At 40.6% G+C, this 26,879-nt stretch overlaps 1 long non-coding RNA gene across 3 annotated transcripts in view; it reads right to left on the minus strand.

The window, feature by feature from the left end:
* Positions 1–318: 318 nt before the first annotated feature.
* LOC103136952 (uncharacterized) overlaps positions 319–26,879 on the minus strand; it is a 33,118-nt gene continuing 6,557 nt past the window's right edge. Inside the window, exons 2-5 of one of the 3 annotated variants that reach the window (XR_001661884.1) lie at positions 15,110–15,153; positions 6,499–6,600; positions 435–590; positions 319–335 (exon numbers count right to left, since the gene is read on the minus strand). This is a non-coding gene — a long non-coding RNA (uncharacterized LOC103136952). Of the gene's footprint in view, positions 591–6,498; positions 6,601–15,109; positions 15,154–26,879 lie in introns of all 3 variants that reach the window. The other 2 variants (XR_001661883.1, XR_001661882.1) reach the window with 2 other exon arrangements.

The raw sequence follows: 26,879 nt of genomic DNA on the forward strand, positions 1-26,879 counted from the left end.
ATTTTATTCCAACTGTGGAAATGACTTCAGGGTTTATTTCAGCCCAGTTCTCTTGCAGATCACTGATGTATTCCAGCAGGAAATGGCTGGGAGGAACCCTGGTGTTGTGAAGAAGCCGTCCCTGACACCTCAGCGGCCTGATTCACAACACCAGCTGACCCTCCCCACCCACACAGGCCTTCACCACGGCGTTGTGAGACGATGCAGAGGCAGTGTGACGAGAACTTCTCTCCACGGACAGAAACATAGCACACACACACACACACACACACACGCACGCACACACACACACACACACACACACACGCACACACACACACACACACACACGACACCTGCTGAACCAGCAAAGATTCTGTAACATTTGAACCCATCGTCCCTCTGCAGTACAGTTTTGTCCAGGATTACCTTCACACACATAGCTGCAGCAATACCCAGGTTGGAGCCTCAACAAATACTGGGACCAGTTTCCATGTCATTCACAGTCTCTCCACTGGGGGCAGTTTGCACACAGGAGTTCTGCTTTTACCTTTTGCAGGCTGATGATCTGATGTGAAACAGGTCACACACACACCACACCTCGATTTAACCTAAAGAAAAGACGAAAAAGGCAAATCAATTTAATCAGCAATTACATGTTGGAAATATGTAATTTAGAATCTTGACCTCAGCCCTGCAGCAGTTCATCTTTTACAAAATTCCCAATTAAAAAAAAATCTCACAGAGTTTCTCTGTGAAACAAAAGGCCCAGTCCATAAATGTACCAGCGTTCCATTTGCTCATCTATTTATAAAGTGCTTTGGAATTGAGGACAGGGTTATGATGAAGCTGAGAATAACTTGGGTCTCACAGCAGAAAGCCCTAATCCACCTTGAAGCAGCCCCGCTGAGTGGGAACACTCCAATCATGTCAGAAAAACTAGGTTTGCAGCAAGATGAGATTTGGTAAAACTGTAACCCCAGAGCCCTGGGAGGCCTAAGATCTGGTTTCTACCAATCAGAATCTGGCATGATCCCTCTGATTTTACACTCAGCAGGAAAACATCATTTTAAATGGTACCACAATTAATGATGTTCAAGGTAAAGAAATAAACAACTGCTGGTTTAATGAATGGTACTGATAACATAGAGTTTGGTTTTATTAGTTATTCATAGGACTGGTTGAAATGTATATGTGTTTATTTTACTCTTAAGGCAATAATAATAATAATTGTATTTATTTATAATCATTAATAATAAACATTTCCCAAGCCCACAGAACTGTGGTAGGACGCCACATGTGCAACAAGTCTAGTTGTGAAATTTCCTCGCTCCTAAATATTCCACAGTTAACTATCAGCTGCATTGTAAGAAAATAGAAGTATTTAGGAACGACAGCAACTCAGCCATGAAGTGGTAGGTCATGTGAAGTGATGGAGCGGGGTCAGCGGATGCTGAAGAGGTCGCCAGGTTTTGCAGAGTCAGTCACTACAGAACTCCAAACTTCATGTGGCCTTCAGATTGTCTCCATCTGGCAATAAGAATGGAATGTCATTTAGGCTAATATATGAATCAAGGCAGGTGAGCAAATACTTTTGGCAAAAATATATATATATGGCATTTAATGGGCTATTATAACCACTATCACTAACAAAGCGGGACACTGGTGCAAACAAGGACATTTTCCAGGGCCTCTTATTTTTCAATTGGATTTCTCTCTCTCTCTCTCACACACACACGCACGCACGCACGCACGCACACACACACACACACGCACGCACGCACGCACACATACACACACACATACACACAAAATGCTCTTTTAAAGACTGCCATAATATGTGTCATTATGATAATCATAATAAACTTGTTTTAACTTTTAAATTTGTCTAATTTTACCTGCATAATTCACAACCTGGCCAAATTTCATTAATTTGCATCAAAACTGCCAAAGTTATGAAAAACAGAGAGAAACATGGCCAGGCATCAAAAACAGTGTGAGCTGCAGCTTCAGCTACAGTTTCATAAGGCATGAAGAATCCCATATGTATCTTTATGGTTCTATGTGGACTGCAGGCGAGCCTCCAGCACTGTGACCCCTCCTCAGCTCTGTTGGTTAAACCTTCACTCTGGGCAAGCTCGTGTAATGAAGTTGCCCCTAACTGTGTCAGAGTGCTGGGCTGTAGGTGGGAGCAGCTGATTAGCAGCAGTGTGCACAATGTTCTGCAGGCCTGGTAGTGAAGCTGGGTTTTAAGCTTTGCCTTTTCTCACTCCATTAGTCATCAGTTTGTCCTTTTCCCTGACCGGTGGTGGACAGGTCAAGCCTTTACTAATTCTTCTGAAAGCTGCCGCGGCACACTTCACATAATATCCAAGCAACACATTCCTGCTAATCCCCTTTCATCAGGTTCACTGGCCTTTCTGGTCTATCTAATTGCAACAAAGCCCACATGAGGGCTTTTGTGCCAACAGAAAGTTCTTTTATGGTTTCAATTAAACGCCTGGACTGGCTCAGTGGAGACTCCTGGCTGACTGCCAATGTCCTTCAGACAAAGAATGTCATGCACATAATGAATGGAAACACTTGAGTGAAGGAGAGGTGGAAGAGGTGCAGAAAGTGGTGGGGAAGGGGGGGGAATAACCCACCCAGCCACTCTGCTCACAGTTTAGCTGATTTCACAAGCACTTTCAGACAGCTGAAAGATTTGAAGTAACAATCAAAAGTAGCCTGAGGGATTATCAGCTGGAGGAGGCAGAGGGGGCGTGTGCATATCGGAACAGCGGGGATGCAGACAGGCTCAGTTAGAGGTGCACCAGTTGAAAAGGTGGAAGTGGTCTGAATCTTCTCAAAGATGGCTTATTTAAAGGCTGTTTGAAGTTTCTTTTAACCTTCTCGTGTAAACATGACAGAGTTTTTGTTTCATTGTTTTCAGCTATTGTTCCAGCTGCCACAGTCTGTCTTTACTGTTAATCTGTCCTTCACTACTTCTGTAGCCATCTTTCTCCAGAACTTCCAAACATTACACTTTGGTGGCTTTCATTTCAGCACATTCATATACAGTGGCTGCATTTCCATTGCAGATGTGCACAAGCCTACATTTTACAGATATTGAAAAAAAAACCTCTATTTCACTATTTTGCAGTGTTTCCATTTAATAAGAAATTAAATTAAAATTGCACATGGATAACTTGTTCCTGTGACCATGACAGTGACAGATGTAAACAGCTACATGAGATATATTCATAATCCAGGCTTGATGCTAGCTCTCGTTATGTATCAGCCAATCAGAGGAGACGTCAGTGTCTTGTTCAGACTTTGGAACATCAAGCCCTTTAAACGTGGGAGTGTCTCTATTTCACTCTATTTTGAGGTTGTGGAGAAATTGTAGTTGGTGATTTTACAGAAGAGCTAAGGATTCAACACGTTGGGATGACACAACTTTTAATGAACTGTGTGATGCAGTGAGAGTTCTGGTGGAGCCAGCTGCACATAAAAGAAACAAAAACAAACCATCATCCTTCTTTAGGGTTTCAGTAGTAACATCCAGCTGTTGATCATGTGACTGGTGAGATGGAAAAAAAAAAAAGTGTTTCCATTCCAGCTTTGCAAAATTCATGTATTTTGGTACAGCTGAAAAACCACCTCATCCCAGTGCAACAACTTTTTCTCAAAAGACGTGTTTTTACAGAATTGATGTGTTTTTATTCAGCAAAATTATTTCAGCTTTTCCTGTTCTATGGATAATGGAAATGCAGCTACTGATGGGAAAATGACTTCTGATTCCAGTCAGGGTAAAAAGCTCAACACACCCCAGGATTTAATCGGAACTCAACATAATTTCAGTGTGAGGTTTGTGATGTTTGTTATTCTTGTCATCAGAACATCTCAATTATGAGTTCTGGACTTTTGCAGCATGTTGTTCATTTTCTTCTTTGGTCAAGCTGATGTAGATTAGCTGCTGTGTTGGGGATCATTGACCTGATGATGACCCCGAAGCCTCATCTGTCAAGCAGATTGGCTTCATATTAGACACCAGGATGTTTTTGGTGAACAGAAGTCAACTTAATAACTCTAACACAGTTCAGTAGCTGTGGAACAAGTCAAAATGACCTCCCCTCCACCATCTCATTTTAAAAACATGGCCTTTTATATTTTGTTGTCTTGTGGTTTACTCAGATCCAAAGCTTTCTCCTTCAACACTTTAAGCCAAGACATACTGGATGCTTTTATGAACTTGACGTGTTTAGCATACTAAGTGAGAACTCTCAGAAAAAGCTCTTTGTTTTTTTTTTTCTTATTATTTTTGCAATTTCTTTAAACTCTCAGTCTGACCTTGCAGCCCTTTTGCTGAGACAAGCGTCTTTGAAAGATTGGCAGCCGTCTAGATGCTTTCCACAGGGGAATAATCTTTCTCTGTAGGATGAGGGACTATTAATAGCTGCAGAGGATGTAGAGCTTTACATCCTTTCTAAGCAGCAAGTACTGCATCTCCGATGTGGGCACATCCAGTAAATTACAACAATCACCAATAAGAGAAATCAAGGTGAAGTTGCTTTAAATCTTCAGAGAAATGAGGAGGAAGGGTCAAGAAGATGAAGTGACATAAAAGTGTCCCCAACCATGTGGAGGTCAAAGGTGACCAGAGACATGAGGGAGTGGAAGGAGAGGAAGAGATGGAAGAGGAAGAGCATCACAACGATGTGAGGGGAAAGAGTGTCTGCAGCTTTACCTCCGTCTGAGCGCTCACATGGTGTTTCAGTTATCACTGGACATTATGTTACGTCTGGATTCAGCACAAAAATGATTTGCAAATGATCTAAGAGTCACTGCTCAGCTTTACACAATGAAATATTTTCAATAACTACATGTAAGACAATCACACAGACAATAGGACGTTAGAGATTTCTTTTACTTTCCCTTAGCTGATGTTTTACAAAGCAAACAGTGTTTAAATCTGATCATGTTTATCATTTGTAAATTAATGGCACTGTCTTAAAAAACTACTTGTCAGTATTTTTCTATTTAAAAAATTAAAACTGTCTGTCTTATTCCACAAGTTAATGAAGTTCAGATTCACACTGTGATTGGGTTCAGCTTAACTGACTGGGCCTTCAGGCGTATAACTGGAAATAAAAGCAGACAAACAGACCACAGAGGGTTACTGCAGTGCATGCATCTTTATTTAGGAGCTCTCCAGTTTAATATCTCTGCGCCTGACTTTGATTACATAAACACATCTATATATTTCCCATATGCGGCTGTCTCACAATACCTCAAGCAATAACGTCTTGTTGTCAAGAGATTTTTACGATCCCAGCCTGTTCCACTGTGAACAAAGTGCTGCAGAAAAGCCAGCTGCTGTCTGATTCTTTTCTCCTGATTAGACCCCCACCCCAACCCTCACAGCCTACGATAATATTTTGCTTAGCAGACACCTCAGGCATGATGAGAAAAACGTGTTCTCACTAATAGGATTACGATTATCTCCTACATGAAAAATCTAGGACACAGTAAATAAATAGTTTTGTTGAAATAAAACTTGCTCATTGTTTCGTCTATAATTTGAGTTCAGTTATTCATTTATATTTCTGCTTTTTTTTTTTATCTGAATCCTAAAGCTGTACATGTATGGATTTATTTAAGTTTACAGTTTAATTCTGGTGAGTGCATGCTGACCAATATACTATGACCAGTGCACAAAGTGCACAAAGTGCACTGGTCACAGTATATTATATATTAATAGTATATGATTATCTTTTGCCTTTATCATCTCTTGGGAAGGAAAGAGGTGGTAATGTTTTATTCACCCAAAATAACTTTCCATTATTTGAGGTGATGTTTATGTGTGATGTTTGGGCGTCAAAATTTCATGTGCATAAACTAAGTGTTAATAGCACGTCAACATTTACATTTATAAAAGCTTTATACGGATGTCTAAAGCAATGCATCTGTTAATGTCTGAAGTGTTACTCCAATAACATATATATTTACTAATGAAGCAGATGGTTATTTGAAGGGAAGCACTCCTTCTCTTTGCTAACCTGCTTTAGTCATGAATCAGAAACAGGTTTACGCATTACTACCATAGAAGGTAATATCTACTGACTTCCTGAATTCTGTGTTTGGAAGTATAACTAATCAAGCACCAAGGAAAATAAATGCAGGTCCTGGATTGGCTGCTTGTTGCTAGCATGCCAATAGCATTGCGTCTGGGTGTTTCATTGTTCCAACCTGCAACCTGCATTTTCTTTCAAACATATTAGATATGCTCCATGAAAAGTTCTGTATGCCAACTTGGGAAAATGAACAGCTCCATATGTATACCAAAAGGTATGGTTTTGTATTATTCTTTGTATATAATATGCAGTAATACGAGTTATTTCCCTAGTCTCTACAGGTTGTGATGATTCTGCACAGTTAGAGCTGAGGCTCTATCAGGAACATAAACACAGTATTTTCAATACGGTGCACCTTTATTCTGAAACAGTAAATCATTAAAACCCATTTGAAACCTCATACCTCCTCCTCTTTATGTCGTTAGAAAGTTACACACTCTCTTCACATCTCTGTTGAAGGCGTCCGTCTTTTAAGCTTCTTCCAACGCGCCGCCGTTTCTCCGCTCTGCAGAGAGACAGAAAAAGATGAGAGCTCAAAGCCGGCTGAGCGTTTTCTAATGGAAGTCCTGGTCGTTTTATTCAGATCAGACACCGGCTTCAATGACTTATCATTCTTCTCACATGCTGAGGGTGACGAGGAAGGAGGCTGTTACTGCATTCAGTCACTCATCAGCTTTTCCAGAATATTTGCTCTGTGTAATCACTGCCTGCTAAATCAAGTTTTGTTCATCATATTTAACTTGTTCAAAATATTTTTCCCCTGGTTTTGCGAGGTTTTCTGAGTTTTTTCCACTGATTATTCTGCTGAAGCCAATAAAATGAAATGAAGGTGGTAAACACTGAGGTCCTGACTGACAGGAATATGTGCTGCAGTTTATGCGGAGACAGACAGAAACGCTGAGCAATCGGCAGATGGCCAGATTGAATCCAGCACTTTCGGGCCCAGAATGAACGGCAGTCTTATCACAGGAAGTGCAGCTGGCTGGCGAGCGATGATGCTATACAGCGGCCTGCCTGCCAATCTGATGTCTGTCTGGATTTCCAAAGCAAGCGGGACTTGAAGGCAGCACAACGGAGGAAACACTACATTTTCATATGGAAATATTCAAGAAAGCCTGACTGATGTGGCATGGTTACTTTTGTAGCAACAGAGTCTGATCGGATGGTTTAAACCCATTTATGTCTTCGTGCAAACAGTCAAGATGCTTAAGGTGAAAATCACAAATTATCCTTTTTCCATAATTTTTCAATAAACTTAAGAATGAATTACTCAGGGTGCTGTGGCGGCTGAGGGAACAACAACCCACATAAGGAAGCCATAGTCCTCGAAACAGCCGTCACAGGTTCGATTCCCAGCCTGATGACCTTTGCCATATGTCTTCCCTCTCTCTCATTACCTGACTTTCCTTTCTGAGCACTTTCAAATAAAGGCCACTAGAGCCAAAAAAATAAATAAATAAATAAATAAATTACTCGAACCATGTTTCGACTGCTAGGGTGGAATCCAGCACATTTACCCCTCCATCACTCCTGAGACCAAAGAGTTCCAGCATATAGACAGACCCCAACTATCATTCCTTCAAGACAGGTTCTGTTTTTATTTCATAATAATTAAGCCAGACATAACAAATTTCAAGTACAAAGCTGTATTTTTATTACCAATAAGGAAAAAGTCAAATCCACAGGAGCCATATGAAATTTGTTCCTGCTACATCTTAATCAATCTCTTATTCCTAAGGGATTGACAGCCATCTACAGCAACATTTATTTAAAACGTTTTTAAATAAATGTTGCTGTAAATCAAATTAGCTCAAATCTTTGAAGAGTTGCTGTAGATGGCTATGGGCAGGAACGATCTCCTGTAGCAGTCCGTATTACAGCGGGTTTGAAAAAGCCTCCGACTGAAGACACAGTTTTTCTGTGATGGACTCATGAAGAGGATGGCAAGGGTTGTCCACAATTTTCTTGATTCTATGTTACAGAACCATACCAATTTATCCATACCCTCTGAACACTTTTATGGTTTCTTGCTTCCCTTCAATGTGTCGAGATTTTAAACCAGGGGTCCCCAAACTACGGCCCACGGGCCGGATCCGGCCCGCATCCACATTTGGTCCGGCCCCCTGAACAATACCAGAAAGCATTCAGATTTATTGTATTTTCCGGTTTATATGTGGATTTTTCTTCAACCACCAGGGGGGGCTCTTTAGCAGGAAGTGTGTCCTGTAAACTCTGGGTGTTTTGTTTTGCATGGCGCATTGCTGCCATCTGTTGGACTTTTAGGGAACTGCTTGACTTTTATGTTATTTAATCAGTACGGTTGTTTGCTAGCGGTAGAGCAGATGAACACACGTGTCTGTTATGAACGCCGCATTCCAGGTTGAATTCTTCGAAGCAATGCCTGTAAGTAAGTAGCAACTTATACTTCAAAACGAGCTTTTATGTTAACATATGAGAAATTATGAATATATTATAGTTACATTCCCTCAATGGAATATATACTAGTCAGTCCCAGTGACCGTTTCACTCATGGGTTTTGCGCATGTGCTTTCTGGGTAAAAATCAATCGAGAAATTGATTTTTACCCAGTCAACAATTTCCGGCCCCCCACCAGAGAAGGGAAACGTTATGTGGCCCTCACAGGAAAAAGTTTGGGGACCACTGTTTTAAACGATCGTCCAACAAAAGGTATTGTTCAATTATCAAGCAGAAAAGTCAAACATGCTTTTCTTTTTCTTTTTCTTTTTTTTACCAAAGGCTTAGCATAGATTTATACTCAGCACCTTTTACTCTGCCACCCCTAAATGCAGTGTATTACAATTTTTGAAAGGTACCTTTTTTCCAAAAAAGTTACTCAATGTAACAAGTACTACACACTTTTGAACATAAACAACAACATCAGTAACCTGCAGGCTACTAGTTAACAAGCCTAAGGTGTTGTATTTGTATTAACTAGTCATCATTTAGTTAACATTACCTGCATCCAAAAGCATTATCAACTCAGTCGTTTAGTTTGAGGGAAAAACTGTGCAAAGTTCTTTGCATTTTGCGGGTTTGACTGCCAAGCCATGACTCTAACACACAGCTGAGTAGCTCTGCACAGCAGCAGCAGGTCTCCTTCGCTGCCGCAGCCCAGCGCAAGCGTCGTAGCGCTCATGTTGCGTTTAAACGCGGCTCGGAAAAACAGGTCACAACTTGTTAACAACGACTAAACTATTTTAATGGTTGAAAAAAGTGACTGAAGGCGCTGTGCGGAAGTCCTACTGTATCAAATTGATATAGGAATAACAGAGAGTTGGCCACTCTGAGGTAAAAACAACCAACAGCTTCCAGTCCAGGGGAGCACGGCTGACTCCGTGGGCGGGCAATGCCCCCCAATGCCCGCCCATGCCGCTGGGCCTGGGGAGACACAGCAAACATGTGGCAGAAAATGTAACAATAATAACTGTAAGGAAACTAGCACTGCACATCACCCTAAATGTGCAGTTATATTAAAGCATCAAGAGTTGATGGAAGATGGATGGAGATAACTCCAGGTCCTGGTCTTGGAAAAACAACTGTTAAAAGCGATTGAAGACTTGAGGCTGGGGTATAGGTTCAGCTTGCATGGGACAGCCACCATGAATACATAGCCAGGGCTGCAGGGGTATGGGTAAGATCAAAGTTGATTCATGTGTTAAAATGGCCTAGTCAAAGTCCAAACCTACGTCTAAATAATACCATTTAAATAAGACTTATAAATCAATGTTGGCAGATGATCTCCATAAAATCTGACCGATCTGATAGGCAGAGCAAAAAGTTGTAGAGACTCACCCAAAAGGGAGTGAAAAATTCTGAAAAACATGAATGATCTTCCTTGGACTTCACAGTTATGGTCTGCTATACGTTTGTCTGTTGTGTAAAATAGTAGAATACACTGAGGCTTTGGGTTGCAAAGTGAAAATAATATTAAAAAGTTCACTGGCTGTGAATACTTCTATAGGGATCTGCAGAAAGCAATAAGTATCGCTTCTATAGCTGAAGGTTGTGCGACTGAAGTCAAATAGAATAGAGTTTGATGAAGAAGAAAAAAAGCTATTAAGTTTTTCCTCCTGGATTTTCTTTGAGATGAGAGCTGCCTTGACTTTAGTGCAGAAGAGGAGACTTTGGAGTTTAATTAGTTTGTAAAGTGTTGCAGGGTGTGCCAGCCCTGAAGCCGAGTCCCCATGGCAGGCCAACAACAGCCTGCTCATTAGGAGGAGGCACTGGGCTGGATCTGCAGCTCTGCATGGGCTGCTAGCCGAGTCTCTGCGGCATAGAGGGACACACATGTGAAAACTGGAGCAACATGAGCAGAACACACACATACACACATACCTACACACACACACACACACACACACACACACAAGAAGAAATCCAACAACCCCAGGAAATCTGTGACAAGGAGTGGATCCAGCAGATGCATACGTTTGTCACAGTCTGATGTCCTTCATTGTTATCTGTCCAAAGCTCGCTGCCCTGAAGGACCGCCATGAAACTGTTAATGCTGCCACCAGTCTATCATGGTGCAGAGGTGGTGTACACTCTGGACTGGTCGCCTGTCCATCCAGCGTTCATCACAGGCCAACGCAAAAACAAGTTTTAACCCACTCAGCCGGACCGTGGGAAGAAATCAGAGAGGAATATTGCATGAACATGAACAAAATACTCTGGTCTAGATCTGGACAAGAAAATGAATGGAAGAAAAGAATTACAGTTTCTATAGCAGAGGGGTCACCACCTACAGCCCTCCAGAGCTACTGTCCTGCTAGTTTTAGACTGCAGGACACACAGCGAGTCTATGCAAATTTTTCACTGCAGTCTGAAAGGCCCAGTTCTGACCTTTTCACCCCGCAAAAAATCTGATTTTCCCACTTCTGTATGCGGAACTAAATCAGATACATATTTGACTGTTTACAAAGTGCCTGTTGTCTGAACGGTCACATCACGTTTCATCCAACTTTTATGTCACTCAGACAATGATTTTGCTCCAGAAGAATTCAGACGTGGTAAATTGGGATGTAAACAATGGCTGAAAGTTATAATTATGAAATTATGATAGAAGTGTGTGTCAGTGGAGAGCGTCCCATCACAATTCACCACTTTTGGCTCTGACTACACACCCAAACAGACTTCTCTACAGAAGCTGCAGCCAGCGATCCACTGAAGGCCATCACTACTAGTCGTGTTTTGTTTTTATTGCTTCCATCATCTTGTTATGAATTAAACAATCCTGTCAGCTCTGATTGCTGAAACTTTAAACCTGAAACCGTACACTCATTTTTTATTACTTCTGTAAACTATGTATGACATCTATGTTCTTTTTCTGCGCCTGCAGGTCACACAGAAACCGTCCTCACAGCAGTCTGATATTAGTCATATTTATGAACGGCCACGCAAAAAAAACAAAAAAAACAAAACAAAAACAACAACAAAAATCGGATTTCAGCAAAAACTGGGAAGTGAACTGGGAAGTGAACTTGATGGCATGGTGAACCACATCACCACGCCATCAAGTTTGGCAACAATCTGGTAAAGAGCCGTTTGATTTGCAGAGTTCAACTCACATTTTTATTTATTTTCCTACTGACATCACGGGAATAAATAGCTGAATTAGCTTTGAGAGATGATGTGTTGTGAATTGAACTGAACTGAAGTTTTTTAACCTTTGCTCAATGGAGTCTCTGGCTGGTATTTGATTCAGCCGCTTATTTAGCTGCTGTCATTCACAATCTTTCTCTTGTTCTTTTTTCCTCTCAGGATTTGTTTGGGAGCAAAGCCCTGACAGAGCGCTGCAGCGTTCCGGCCGGCGCTGCCTGGACCTCCCAGGCACCATGTGGCCCAGTGGCCTGCCAGACAGCAGCAGGGCGAGGCTCGTTCCATGATGCTGAATGTTATTTTACAGCTGCAGACAGAGGCAGCAAAAATACAAGGGATGTACAATGGAAGTTTGACAGGCCTGGTGTGCCACAGCTGCTCCGAAGCAGCTGCCGTCCCCTCCGACAGCTGGGAGGACGGAGGGAGCCATGCAGGGAGGCAGGCGGGGATGCAAGGAGCAAGATGGAGGAGAGAGAGTTGAAAAAGTGGAGGAAGAATGAAGCAGAGAAAAAAAAGGAAGACGCAGATGTCTTGTCCACACAAATACACAAACATGTCATGTCATGCTCTGCAGGGTTCCATCATCCTCACTTCCTCTCCCGCCATCTTCCTCTGTTTGCACCAGCAGCACATTGAGCTGTCATCCACAGAGCCAGAGCTGCCAAATGACCGGCTCCTGTTAGGTTGTTGCTTCACTAAATTACCTCCGGAGGAAACACACAACATGCTTCACCATCATAAACACTCATTCAGTCTGGTGACTACTTCAACCATGACCTCTGTAATAAGGAAAGCACAGAGAAAGTTCTCCATATGAATCCTACTTTAGCGCTGATAGAAAAATGAAATCAGATTGTGATCACTTCATTAAAGAAGCCATATTATGTAAAATCATTGTTTTGGAGCTTTGCGTCAGGTTATAATGGTATTCCCTCATCAAAAACATACCTGGGCTGTTGCCTTGATTATTTCATGCATGTTCGAGAAATCTTATAATCTCCATGGCAACCAATGAGCTGTGCTAAACGCCTGGGTGGACCTAGCCCTGCCCTCGAGACACAGCTCCACTCTGCTGCAGTTTCCAAGCTTCCAACTCACAGAGCAGCTCCTTCACTTCACTCCTTCAGACCAGCCAGCAGCATTTAGCAAACACCTGGTGGAACTGCGCATCTGCTGATCTCATTATAAGAGCTACTTCTCAGTGAAATGCTGGTAAAAACTGTGTTAAAAGAGGAGCCATGTTGTGATGAGTCCTGAAGGTGGAGTTTCAAAAAGAGCAGGAAGCCACTTTAAAGAGGTTAAAGTATCAAGTTAAATTTATTTTAACTTATTTGACATAAAGCATGTTTATAGCAACTGGAGTTAGCATAGTAACTTGACTGTCATAAAATGACAGAATGTGCTGGAAAATACATAATACTGCCCCTTTAAGAGGACGAGGATCTGAATGAGTTATTTTGCCATAACTAAAATTAGATAAAGGCATTTATGCAGCAAAACATTTCAGATTGAATGCAAACTGAAGCCAGTGAGTCTCAGCTGCATCTGAGTGGAGGCAGGATTATCAGGTTAAACCCAAACTCACAACTAATTAACCGTTCTCAGACAAAGAGCCTCATCTCACCATTTTTATAGACGGGTTTGTAGTAGAGCTCGAGATGACTAATTTTTTTTCTACAAAGTAAAAAGTATTAAGGAGGAAGGGGAAATGTAAGATTGCTTGTAGGGAAACGGAGGTTGCTTCAGAGAGCTGTACAGTGCGACTGACAGCTTCATCAGTGTGTAGGACGTCTGCCAGGCTCCCACGGGACACACTGGTGTGCAGGCGTGCAAGATATGCAAGATAGAAAAACGATTCAATTATCTTTAAAAGGTTGGGGTTTAAATTTACAGTTGTGTATTTTTGTTATTTGTTTGTTGAATTACTTATTAATTATTTTAATTACTACCACACTGGATCAACTAAAACAGTTCCTTTATAACTGACTGTCTGGCCCCATCTTGTGGATGGTAGGCAGAATCCTGAAGGTTTGCTACATCAATATATTTTCATAATTGTAATAACTATGAAAACCTTAAGAAACAGTCGGATGATTCCTCATATTGTGACTTGGTAATAAAACCACAGCATCTTTGAAAGGTTAGGATTTCCTGTTCTCGCGAATTGACCAAATGCACTTTATTCTTTTGATTGTATTATTTTTGCTTTAAAGACAAATTTGTGAATAAGAACAAACATGGGAGGCAGCTGAGTCATAAGACCAACCAGAGCTTTTAGTTTTAAAAAAACTAAAAGCATCATCTTCTCCAGTCCATTCTTCTGAATAAAGTCAATCTACTGGCCTATTTCAATCCCGTTCATTTACTTTGTCCTGGAAAAAGAAACTACCTCCATCCTGCTTTGTTCCAACCTTGGGGAGGAGATGATTCCTCAGTTCAAAGGAAGTAAATCATTCAGTTTTTACAGTTATTTGCTCATCACCTTCAGCTAAATTAAAGGATTATACTGTAATAATGTATTCAGTGACTTGAAGGAAGGAAGATTGAAAACTGATAAACATGACTGATAAACTGGCTCAACAGCTTGTGCTAATCTGAAAACCGTGAATGCCATTACGTTTACTCCTACTTTGTGTTTTTCTGTATTTTAAATGTACTTTGTTGCTATTCTTATGTTACTTTCACCAGTGAGCAACTCCCAGGCACCAGGCAGTCCCAGGCAGTGGTCCAGAAAGAGCACTGGACCACAGATACAGAGTCTGCAGACTGAACTGGAGCACTAGATCCAGTTGTTTCAAACTTCAACACAGTCCACGCCTCCAGCCAGCCATCGTTTCTCAATATCCGAGAGTCCAGACCATCTGGACGAAGCAAAGCATAGAACAGGAGGCTGAACTTCACCAGGTTAGAAGACATCCATTCACACCTCACAACACTTCATCCCCACCTAAGATCCACAAAAGAACTCCCCTCTTCCCTCTGCCTGCACTACAGATAAATGGTACACGGTCTGTGTACCATTTCCTTCTGCACCAGAGGACCCCAAAGCGCTTCACGCTACATTCAGTCATTCATCCGTACACACACTGATAGTGGTAAGCTACTGGACAGTAGCCACAGCCGAGACAAGGCTGCCATGCACCGGCACCACCGGGCCGACTGACCACCAGCAGGCCAGGGGGTGCTAGTGTCTTACCCAAAAACTGGGGTTGTTACAGAAGCATCCAAGTCGGAATTCAGAAAGCGCTGCAATAGGCTTTTATTCAACCTGAAAATTTCAACTTCTGAGAGTGAAACGGACAATCATACCAGTTCATGTATGGCTGCAATGGTATTAAACTGCAGTGGGACGGTGCGTTTCAGTAGACAGGAAGCAGGAAGAGAAGTTTTCTTACCTCTCAGCTGACTTCAGTCGGTAACCTTATGGCTGACAGCTGACCTATGGGATCAGACCAGATGTCAGTCATTCATTTCATTTTAGTTTATATTTATTTAAACAAATGAAGTTTAAAAAGTAACACATACACATATTGACAGAGAAAAACAATTATTGTGAGTGGTTCAAAGGGACCAGGATGAAGTAAAAGCTTTTATATTCCTATGCATAATACACCAAATATGACTATACACAACTTACTCTTCTGAATTACATCTGTTGTATTGAAATGTGTATAGAATTCAACTGCATATTTTTGAAGTATACAGGATCTTACTGCCATCCATTCCATATAAGGAAAATAATCTGCCTCTCAAATACTGGACTGCCATTTATATATCCAAAGTTTTTGAGAAATATGACAGATTTATATGTCATAATAATGTTTGACATGTATGCTTAATATGTGTGAGTGCTGTCTGTCTGAGCTGCCTCTATCTCTGTCTGAGGCGCTGATGAGGTCCGCTCTGCGTTGATAATAAGCTCATTAATCATGCCTCTATGATGATCAGCATTGATTAGCTCGGGGACGAAGCAGCCGCTGCTCTGAATCAGAGATAGCAAAGAAAGGGAGGGTTCAGCAGCTGAATGCTGGAGGGGGCCGGATGAAATCAGCCTGTTTTTCTTGGGAGAGGAGACGGTTATCAGTGGGAGCGTCAGGAGGACATACTTCCGTACAGGAAAAACTCACATGTTGTTGCCGTTTAAAGATTCAGGAATGATGGCAATCAGTTCAGAACTGAAACCATATTTTAAATTCAGCAGCTCATAGAAAGACTGATAGAAAACTGAGATTTTCCTTCATCAGTAACCCGACAGTTCTTCAGCCTGTTGGAACGGATCGTCTCCCTCCCTGACTCTAGTTCTGCTAAAAATAAAAAGGCAACATATTTTTTCCCACTCTGCTGAATAAACTGCATAAGGGTTACACACAGCTGGACTATTGTCAGTTGTATCCTGGACTGAACTTGGTTTTGTTTCCATTGAAATGCATAAAGTTGGACCTAAATTAAACCTTGTTGCAGATATCTTCATACAACTAAATCCCAGAAAAGTCTGATCATAATTTACACTCTCTTCACTTTTTCTGTTGTGAGTTTTTAACAGATCATTTTCGGCTGAGTTGTGTCTGTTTGTTCCCAGTGATGGGTGGAAGTCACACAGCGATCATGTGACCTGTCACACATTAGCAGGCTCCTCATGGCACAATGAGATCAGTTTACTCATACTTTATGGGCTTAAACTTATTTGTGTGTTTATATTAGTGCACAACATCAGGAAAACACTAAGTTTGTAATGTTGAAAATATTACAGTAACGATGTGACAGTCAATAAATAAAAAAATTCCTAATCAGGCCGATGCAAACATATACAGCTAATGTTTTATCTAATTGACATGGTTTTATTGAAAATATCGCATCAAGCTAAAGCTGAATATAAATTCATGCTCATGTGTCTTAGTTTTAAAAATGATACAATGTTCCTATTTAAAGTACCGTCCATCAGTAGAGTGGCATGAAACGAGGCCGGATACACAGCAGGTAGAGGTGTTATGTTCACATGGATGTGTGCTGGCTTCATGGAGAGCACTGCGCTTTGCATTACAACAGCCTCACCTCCATCAGGAGAAATGAGGATAAAAAATGAGGGCAGGCCCAAATAAGAATGGAGGCTCCTGGGGTCCGCTCACAAATCCCTCAGCAGTGAAGGAAGCATGTCCTCACCGCTCTGCTGAAGCTACCTGACTGAGGCGGAGCCACACTGATACAACTTCATGTTTCTGTCCTTATTAGAAAGACGGGATGACTTCCATTTATGTACGTGGCTTAATTCAAACTCTAGCCTTATTTTTGCCTTTACTTTCTCCGGTGTAAGAAGACACTCAGCAGGAATGCTTCATAACCTAGTTAATAATGGAGCAGAGGCATTATGAGCTATTACAATCTAAAGAGCCATTTCTGCTCTTCAACATACTAAACAGATTTTATGTAGAGACAGAAAATAATAAAATAAAGCTGATCATGTATTTTAAATCCCTGCCACTTAAAATGTCAACTATCGTTATTATTAAAACAATCAGAAAAAACAACAACAGAGAGAATGTAAAAATGGTCTTGAATTATTGATAGAAAATAATCAACAATAGCCTGTTGATAGTAGCCTGCAGCCTAAGCAAAAGCATGACCTTTATATCCTTACTGTCAGTCTGTTCTATGCATCCCTCTGTTAAAACCCATTAAACAGGTTTAACCAGTCTAGTTATGATGTTTATGTGTTAAACCTCTGCTCAGTTTGACATCGTTTCTGGAGCCTAAAGAGCTTCAGGTTGCTCCAGCATGTCATCTGATCTCCAGCAGGTCCAGGTCCTCACTGAGTTTTTGGTCTAAATTTCAATGAATAGCAACTTATGTGCCATTGCTACAACACAACCTAATAGAGCAGTATGCAAACTCTCTGTCTGTGCCAATGAAGATTCTCTTCCTTTGGCCTACTGAACATAAGAATAAAGTTTGATTCATTGACCACTAAGGTAATTGATACAGCAGTCCTAAGTATTTCAGTTACCGTATTTTCCGCACTATAAGGCACACCTAAAAACCTTCAATTTCCTCAAAAGCCGACAGTAGGCCTTATAATCCGGTGCGCCTTATAGTGCGGAAAATACGGTAATAATTATGATGGCACTAATCAAGCAGCACTGTTGGAACAATAAAACCAACATGGTCATGTGATCAGCTCCATTAACCTCGAAAGGCGGAGCTGGATGTGACATCACACCCGAGTCTCACAACCCCCCTTCCTGTCTGACCACTGTCAAATAAAGGCCACTAAAGCCCCCCAAAAATTTTTCAAAATAAAATTTAAAAAACTTAAATATTGTTCAAAAATATGATATGATCTCAAAATACAAATAGCACAACACAAATAAAATAAGAATTTGAATGTAGTTCAAGACTCTGAAAAATATGACAACAGAAAAAAAAAAAAAAAAATCCCAAAATACAGTGAACCCCGATATTCACAAGGTTATGGATTATTGATTGGCTGCTTTCCAACAACAGTGTAAATTGGCATTGCGCCGAGGTCTTTCAACTTCTTAACCATATTTTCTTTCAAACATTTTAGATGGGCTTAGTGATAAAAAAAATCTGCAAATAGGCAAGTTTTCCACAAATAATTTGAAGTTACATTCCACAGATAAATGTGGGTGAGGGTCCACTGTATACAGATATTAAAATCTTCAACCAGTTTTAACTCGTAAAATAAATAAAATAGCATTTTAAATCATAAAAAGTTACTGAAATATCATACAAAATTCTTTTTTTTTGGCACAATATGCATTCAGTAAATTCCTTTTTCTTAACTGTGTTTGCACGGATCAGTTGTGTTAAGTGGTGGTGAAACCACTGACATGCCAACTTAAATCACAGACTAATCATAAAAAAGTGGTTCATAAAGAAACAATATGTAATGAAGTGGAACGATAGAGGGAAAACGTACTGAACCCATCAAGAAAAGGATGCACAGTCAGGCACAGAGACCCCAAAAACCAGCTGAAACGGGTCATCTAATGACCAAAGTACACCGCCCCAACTGACCTCCATGAAAAAGGCTTGCTGTTGCAAAAAATCACTAATGGTAATGGTTAAGCAAGCGTCTCTAAACTTCTAAATGTTCTAGTCAGCGCTGCTGGAGCTTTAATCCAGGAGAGTAAAGAAATGAATTTGAGATTTTTTTTTTTTTCTTCGCCCCGTTTTTAGAGAGCAGGTTCTGCTGATGTTCTCAGTGGAAGCTGCACCTGGTTCACTGCTGCTCTCCTCTCAGCTGCACCAAACAAACAAGCAGAGAAAGACAGAAAACAATGGAGGGGAAGACGGCCTGCCAAGACCAAATGCACGCACCCACACGCATGCATACACACACACTTTTTTATCACAACCCCGCAAGCACATGAGCACACACATCCTCTGATAAAAGCCACTAGCAAAGTCTGTCACTCAGCTAATGTTGTGTTTTATCAGGTTTTAACACACCTGCCATTCTCAGCTGGAATTAAAGCCTCACCTCTCCCTCGCCTCCAGACTCACTTCCTCCTATCTCTAAGTAGCTCTGTGCAGTGTGCTGGATTAGGCTCTGTGGTAATAACTTGCATAGTGAAAAGTGCAAGACTGGGGCTTCCTTATGTGCACAGTAACATGCTCTCTATAGCTCAGGAATGAAGCGTTGTCTGTCCTTATTAGATTTATTTGCATAACCACCAATCTTACAAGCCCTACTTCTGTGCAGTATTTTGTCAGCTCAGTGCCAGGAACTGTTTTAAACATTGTTCCTCTCAGAGTGCCATGGTCCTGCTTTCTGTGGCAGATTGGAAAATGATGACATTTCAGAGTCAGTCGTGTCTCTTTTTGCCCAGCATTGCCCTAAATTCCTTGTTATGTGACTTAAAGTGTGAAATCTGTCAACCACAGATTCCCACAGAAACTTTGCAACCAGAATAGAAAAAAAAATCCAACTGAAATACAGTACTGTGAGGAATTATAAGCACTGTTAAGGAATTTTTCTGTCCTTGCTTTTTGTGTTCACAACTAAACGTTTCAGTTCAGCTACTCTTAGCTTGAACATAAAACAGCAAAACATGGTGGTAATAGTGTGATGGCTTGGGGCCGCCTCACTCATTCTCTAGCAGAAAAATCTGAAGGAGAATTTTTCCACTATTGGTTTTTGACCCTCAGCTCAACCCCACTTAGGTTCTGAAACAATGACCAATGACCAATGATCCATGTAAATTTTATTTTTCCTCTGGATTAAAAAAAGTTCAGCCGTGGCTGTTGAAAGCAGCTCCTGGAATCTCTTGTATTTTTAACAGTTCTAGTCCAGCAGTAGCTGCGTTTCCATTAACCACACAATTGCATAATTTGGAAATACAGAAATAAATTAGCTTTTTGGGAACAATGCAATTTAAAAAGACAACTTTTTAAATAAAACATTTTCATCTGTGTAGGAACAGATGGATTTTGCAAAACTGCAGTGTAATCACTATTTTCCGTATCATGCCAGTTTGAATACAGCAGCAACTTGATTATTTGTGGGCTCATTAAATGTCAAGTTTGTCATTCGAACATGTTGAATCCACAACGCTTCTGTAAAATCGGAACTATTCCCCCAAAACGTTGCCTACATGGCCACGCCCAAGTAAGGCGGGGCTTGTCACTCCAACACATGAATAAGACGCCAATGTTTCCTCTGACATTAGCAGAACATTTGCAATGGAAATGCAGCCAGTGTGGCGAGTGTGTCTGAGTGCCAAGTGAGGCTTAGCAAATTTATTTTCACAAGTGGAGCATTATGGCATTCGACATGATGCAAAACTTGAAATATATCTAAAACTTTGGTCAAAATGGCTTTGGGTTTATAGAAAATGCAACGGAGAGAAAAAAGAAAGGGAGAAAGGTGGAAAAAAAACTTTAAAGGGAAAGAGGGGAATAATAGTAGTCAAAAGAAAGAAGCATAAAGAGAATACAAGCCTGCTTAAGTCTGCCTCTAAACCTGCAGAAAGAGAGAAATAAAAAACAAAGTCAAACCACAGAAACAAATAACATATTATGTATAAATATATCAGTAACTACAAAGTCACTGAAAAGTATGTGATACAAGTTAATACAAGATGTTTTTAGTGGCAACTCCAATTCAACGTAGAATGTAAAACAGGAAACATCTCCTGGATTCTAACAAAGAGGAAACTAGAGAAACAAAGAGATTCATGTTTCCTGGAATTGGAGAAACGCTCCGTTCTGTTAGGAGCACAAATGTTTAAAGTTGATCATTTTGTTATTTCAGCATAAGATCCAGCTGTCAGGCTCCCTCATACTCACACTGTACCCTGTATTTAAACTCTGACTGATCACATCAGAAACACTCAGTCCTATCTGCAGTCTGCTCCTGCACTAAACAGAGCTCTGCATATTTTCAAAAATTCAAGAATTCATATGTGGCAAACCTTTCTTTTCCCACCCACGGCGCTCCTTTCAGGTCGGATTTCAGAGCACAACACCGGAACAAAATAAAAATCTCTGCTGATATGTGTGTGCGCGCTCAGCCTAATGAATCACGTCGCGTCTGGGAAAATATTCCAGCGACAGTCAAGTCACACTGCCTCAGGATGAGCAATCTCATAGTGAGCCGATGTGCTTTCTAGAGTCAACATGTTCCCTTTTGTCTGAGCAGGAACAAAGGTCTCCCACAGCTGCTGCTGAACGCTGCTTCATCTTATCTGCTCCTAACATGTAGGACCAAAGACTTTCCCTCCTCTAGGCACACACGCAGGGAAAGATGCAATTTAACCAAAAGGCTTTGTTTTACTCCAGCACTGCTCTGTACCACAGGCATGAAGTGTAGCTGCAGCCAATCACAAGTGGTCCTGATGAGAGGCAGCGTGTGTGTGTGTGTGTTTGCTCTAGTAAAGTGTGGATGCCTTTGTGTGCAGCTATGTGTCAAACAAAGGGCCGCTACGTCTGCCTGTCCACACAGCCGAGGTGGGGGTGGGGTGGAGGGGGGCAACCAGCCGTGTGAAAATATTCCACACTGACTGTCTCTCCTCCTCCTGACACTCCGTTCCTTTCTGTTAGTTTCGGCTCTTTTTCAGGCATGTTCACCCCTTCTCCATGAGTCTGTCCCTGACAGTCCCCCTCCCCTCGAGCACCTTTCCATTTCAGTCCATCTGACAGCCCCCAGCACTCATCCAGGACCAGATGTTAGCTGGCAACGCATTCTAATAGAAAGTTTACCTCCCAGTATTGCTCTTGTGTAAATGCGTGTGTGTGTGTGTGAGAGAGAAAGAGAGAGAGAGAGAGAGAGAGAGACAAGCGTGGGAAGACAATGAAAAATGGAAGGTTTATCCTTAGGGAGCAGTTTGACAAATTGGGACCGAGGATACATCATCTCAGAGGGGCTTGTTGCAGCCCACAGCCACAGCCAATATACACACTCTTCACAGCGACACATGACAAACAGTAGGTGTGGATGATGGAGTTAAGACCAACCCTTCATCGTTTAAATGTACTCAATCCCGCTCAGCCGTCCTGACAGCAAAAGTGCTCAAAGTGGATGAAAGATTAGCGGACAAAGAAGAGCGAGCGCAGACCCCAACATTCAAACATCCGGCTGATCAAAACTGAAATCTGTTGCATAAAACATCTGAGTAAAGGAATCTGGAGACAAAGATGAGGAAAAGGGGCTTACCTTTCACTTCCTCTGCTGCATGTGACAGTCTGTCGCTCTTTAAACACACACTTACATGGATATACACACACACACACACACATGATGTCTTACACACACTCCGAGCACGAGGAGGGAGAGACGAGAACTCATCATTGTTCTCGTAACTCCTCCCACATGGAAACGTAGCTCTGTCTGGATGGGAATATGTAGGAGTAGTACTCCTCACACGCGCGCACACGCACGCACGCACACACACATGCGCACGCAGGCACACACACACACACACCTACCCTCCCTTTTCTCCAAGAATTCCATCACATCCACACTCTTCTCCCGCTCCTATAGACACTGAGTGCACAGTCACACTGACAGAGAGGGATCATGTGAAGCGCGTGATGCACAATGTGTGTGTGTGTGTGTGTGTGTGTGTGTGCGTGTGTATTTGTGTGTGTGAGAGAGCGGTGGTGCTGCTCTGCTCTTCATCAGCCAATTAGTGGAAAGCATGCATGGAGATGGGACGCATCACTTTATGTCAAACCAGAGCTGCTGAAAACACAGAAATATCTAATCATTTCACTTATCTTTCACAAATTTTGCAAAGCCTGCCATCGCAACTTTTCTGCAAATCTGACCAATCACTGCAACTCAGCTGAACATTGACCAATCGCCGTATTCCCCTTCTAAATTTAACTTCCTGTTTCACAAAGTCTTTTGAAAGACAAACCTGCAAGATGAAACACTGGGTAAGTGGTGACATTTTTGGCAAAAAACATTTTGAGATGTTCCGTAGGATTTGTTTATACTATGTGAACAGTTCACATTAACATGAATGACTAATATGAAATTCTTCTTTTGCACTTTGACAACTCCTCAGGACATGATTTGATTTGTATTAACTTGTTTTTTTGTGTGTTCCTTCTTCAAATAACACTTTAATACAGATCAAATCATTAACTACGTCAAAATCCCGTTTTTTTCTGGAAGGCAATGTGCAGCAAATGTAAATTATTTTATAAGACCTTATCATGGCAAAAATAAATCTTAAAAAACATTACAGGGTTTTCAGTGGTCAGTGTGAAGACACTAATATTAACAATCATAATAATTTATTAAGTTTCTTTTTTTTTCTTCACTCTGGAATTTATTTTAAATTTAATTTTAAAAATGACTTCAAATGCTATATTTTTTCTACATTATAAATAAATATATTTTCCTCTCTGTAGGTTCTCCTTTGCATTTTTTTATATCTTTTTTATCTCCATATGTTTTCCAAGTTTCACCTTTAGACTTGTTATTAAGCTTAAAACATTTCATAATGTAAAGGAAAAATATTCTTAAGCATAAAGACGAGAAATAGTCAAAGTCCCTCAGAATTACTGTACAGTAAATGTAACTGTACAGTAATTCTGCGGTGTCTGTAAACTGTGCTCTTAATCTTGACATAATCTTAAACTACCTTACAATGAGCTGCTGCTGTTTCTTCTTACAGATCACGAGATTACTTTTGGAAAGAAAAAGTATCTCTGAGCTGCGCTCCAGTCAGCAAGATTGTTGGCATTCACTCACATTGTTTTGGACTCCCTTTACTCGAAGCAACTATCTCTGGATTCCTCCTGCAGCTGAGTTCACCTTTTACAGTTAAACATCATCATTGTGTTCGTTTGAAAATTCAACATAGCCCTGATATGCTTCACTTACTCTTCTTGACATTTGAACAAGTCTTAATTAGATGATGCATAATTAAAGACAAACACAAAGAAAGTCACTCTTATAAGTAAAACCCTGGAGTAAAATCTAAGTCTCCATGTTAACCTCAAACACTACATTGCCAAAAGCTTTTGCTCACCCATCCAAATGATCAGAATCGGGTGTTCCAGTCACTTCCATGGCCACAGCTGAATAAAATTAAGCACCTTATCATGCAAACTGATTTTACAAACATGTATGAAAGAATGGTTCACTCTCAGGAGCTCAGTGGATTCCATTGTGGAACAGTGGTAGGACGCCACCTGTACAACAAATCTAGTGGTGAAATTTCCTTGCTCCTAAATATTCCACAGTCAACTATCAGGTGAATTGTAAGAAAATGGAAGTATTTGGGAAAGACAGCAACTCAGCCATGAAGTGGTAGGCTATGTAAACTGAGGGAGTGGGATCAGCGGATGCTGAAGCACATAGTGTGAAGAGGTCGCCAGGTTCTCCAGAGTCAGTCACTACAGAACTCCAAACTTCATCTGGTCTTCAGATTAGCACTGTGCACAGTTCTAGAGCTAATCTGAAGACCTTAATGGAATGGGTTTCCATGGTGACCAGCTGCATCCAAGCCATACGTCACCAAGCGCAACGTAAAGCATCAGATGTAGTGGTGTAAAGCATGCTGCCACTGGACTCTAGAGCAGTGGAGGCATGTTCTCTGAGGTTGTGCTTCTCCACCTGGCAATCTGATGGATGAATCCGGGTTTGGCGGTTGCCAGGAGAACAGTACTTGTCTGACTGCATTGTGCCAAGTGTAAAGTTTGGTGGAGGGGGGATTGTGGTGTAGGGTGGTTTTCAGGAGCTTGGCTTGGTCCCTTAGTTCCAGTGAAAGGAACTCTGAATACTTCAACATACCAAGACATTTTAGACAATCCCATGCTCCCAACCGTGTGAGAACAGTTTGGAGCTGGTCCCTTCCTCTTCCAAAATGACTACATCAGAGCACAAAGCAAGGTTCATAAAGACATGGATGACAGAGTCTGGTGTGGATGAACTTGACTGACCTGCACACAGTCCTGAACTAAACCAGATAGAAAACCTTTGGGATGAATTAGAGCAGAGACTGAGAGTCAGGCCTTCTCATCCTCCATCCTCAATCCATTTGTGACCTCACAAATGTGCTCCTGGAAGAATGGTCAAAAATCCCAATAAACACTTCTAAACCTTGTGGACAGACTTCACAAAAGAGTTTAAACTGTTCCAGCTGCAGAGGATGGACCAACGTCAAATTGGATCCTACGGATTTGGAATGGAATGTCACTTAAGCTCATATGTGAGTCAAGGCTCATATGTGAGCCAATACTTTTGGCAATATAGCATATCTCCAGGTTGATTTAAGGAAAGAGTCACACAGTCTATGGGATTAAAATCTATCTAAATGTCTTTATTGTTGCTTAGAACGAAAACCAATTGCAGTGTCCTTTCTGTGATCAGCAGAGGTTTAGAAACAAATGTTTGACGGAGTGAACATGTTCCCATGTGGGACTCAGATTTCAGTTGAATAGGAGCAGCTATCAGCTCTGTGGTGTTACCATCCCTGCATATATTAAATGCTGCAGCAATGTTCCACCTGAAAATGTTTTTATTACCACGATGTTATTTCAAACTGCTTATTAACTTTTGGAGACAAATGCCATATCTGTTTTTACAGGCCAAACTCACAGTTTGCAGATATTTTCTTAACCAAAAATATTCTTTTATTTTCTCTGATAATTTTTCTCTCTGCATTCTGGAATAAAACAAAATACTTTAAAAAAAACTGTCACATTACAATAAAAGTCATTGCTGTAGAAAAAGGTTGTTTTGTTTACCTCCATATTTTCTTTTTACACAAGTTTAAAAAGTTGAATGTACAAAAATGTCCTAATCCATGTCAGATTATTTTTTCCTTTGAAGAAAGTCATGTATTTTTTTCAAAGACAGATCTGTTTACAGATGTAAAATAAATAAAAACATTTAATACATATTTTTTATCACCTGAAGATTGGGCTTTCACTAGGATAAAGTAAAGATATAAATTAAATTAATTATTTTTTTAATCATTCCTTACAAGTAGTACTATGATTAGGAGTAAAATAAGTAAATATATTAAAGTATTTATTTCTTACAATTATGATAAAGCTGTCTTTAAAACCCTTTAACGCGCAGGGGAACGCCCGCATGATATTCTTCCATTGTATTTTCCAAGGGTCAAGGGTTAAACTTAACAAATATATGTGAAATAATTAAAGAAATGCACTTATATATTTAATTTCTAGTACTTTTAGATATGACTGTCAACATGTTGAAATTGTTTAATTTCAACAATTAAGATGGTTGAAATAAACAATTTTAATTCATTTTAAATGATAAAATATAAATAATAAATGAGAGTTTATGTTTGTATCTTATTTCAGTATTTAAAGATAGGACAGTGGTCAGGTGCAAAATAAAGAAAATAATTAAAAGGATATTTTCTTTAAAGAAATGGGATTGTCATCAAGTAAAATCAATAAATACATTTATATTTAAAATATATATTTTGAATATATATACAAATACATTATTTGGTGCATCACAAAATGTCATTTAAATTTAAGGACATTCTGTGAAAATATATATGGCCGGACAAGATCTTATATATATATATATATATAAAAAAAAAAAATTCCCTTCTCACCCTTCGCGGGTGGTCTCTTTAATCCTCTGAGCTCGGGTCCTCTACCAGAGGCCTGGGAGCTTGAGGGTTCTGCGCAGTATCTTGGCTGTGCCTA

The sequence above is a fragment of the Poecilia formosa genome, unplaced genomic scaffold (assembly GCF_000485575.1).
Source record: "Poecilia formosa unplaced genomic scaffold, Poecilia_formosa-5.1.2 Scaffold36, whole genome shotgun sequence".
NCBI classification, from domain to species: domain Eukaryota; kingdom Metazoa; phylum Chordata; class Actinopteri; order Cyprinodontiformes; family Poeciliidae; genus Poecilia; species Poecilia formosa.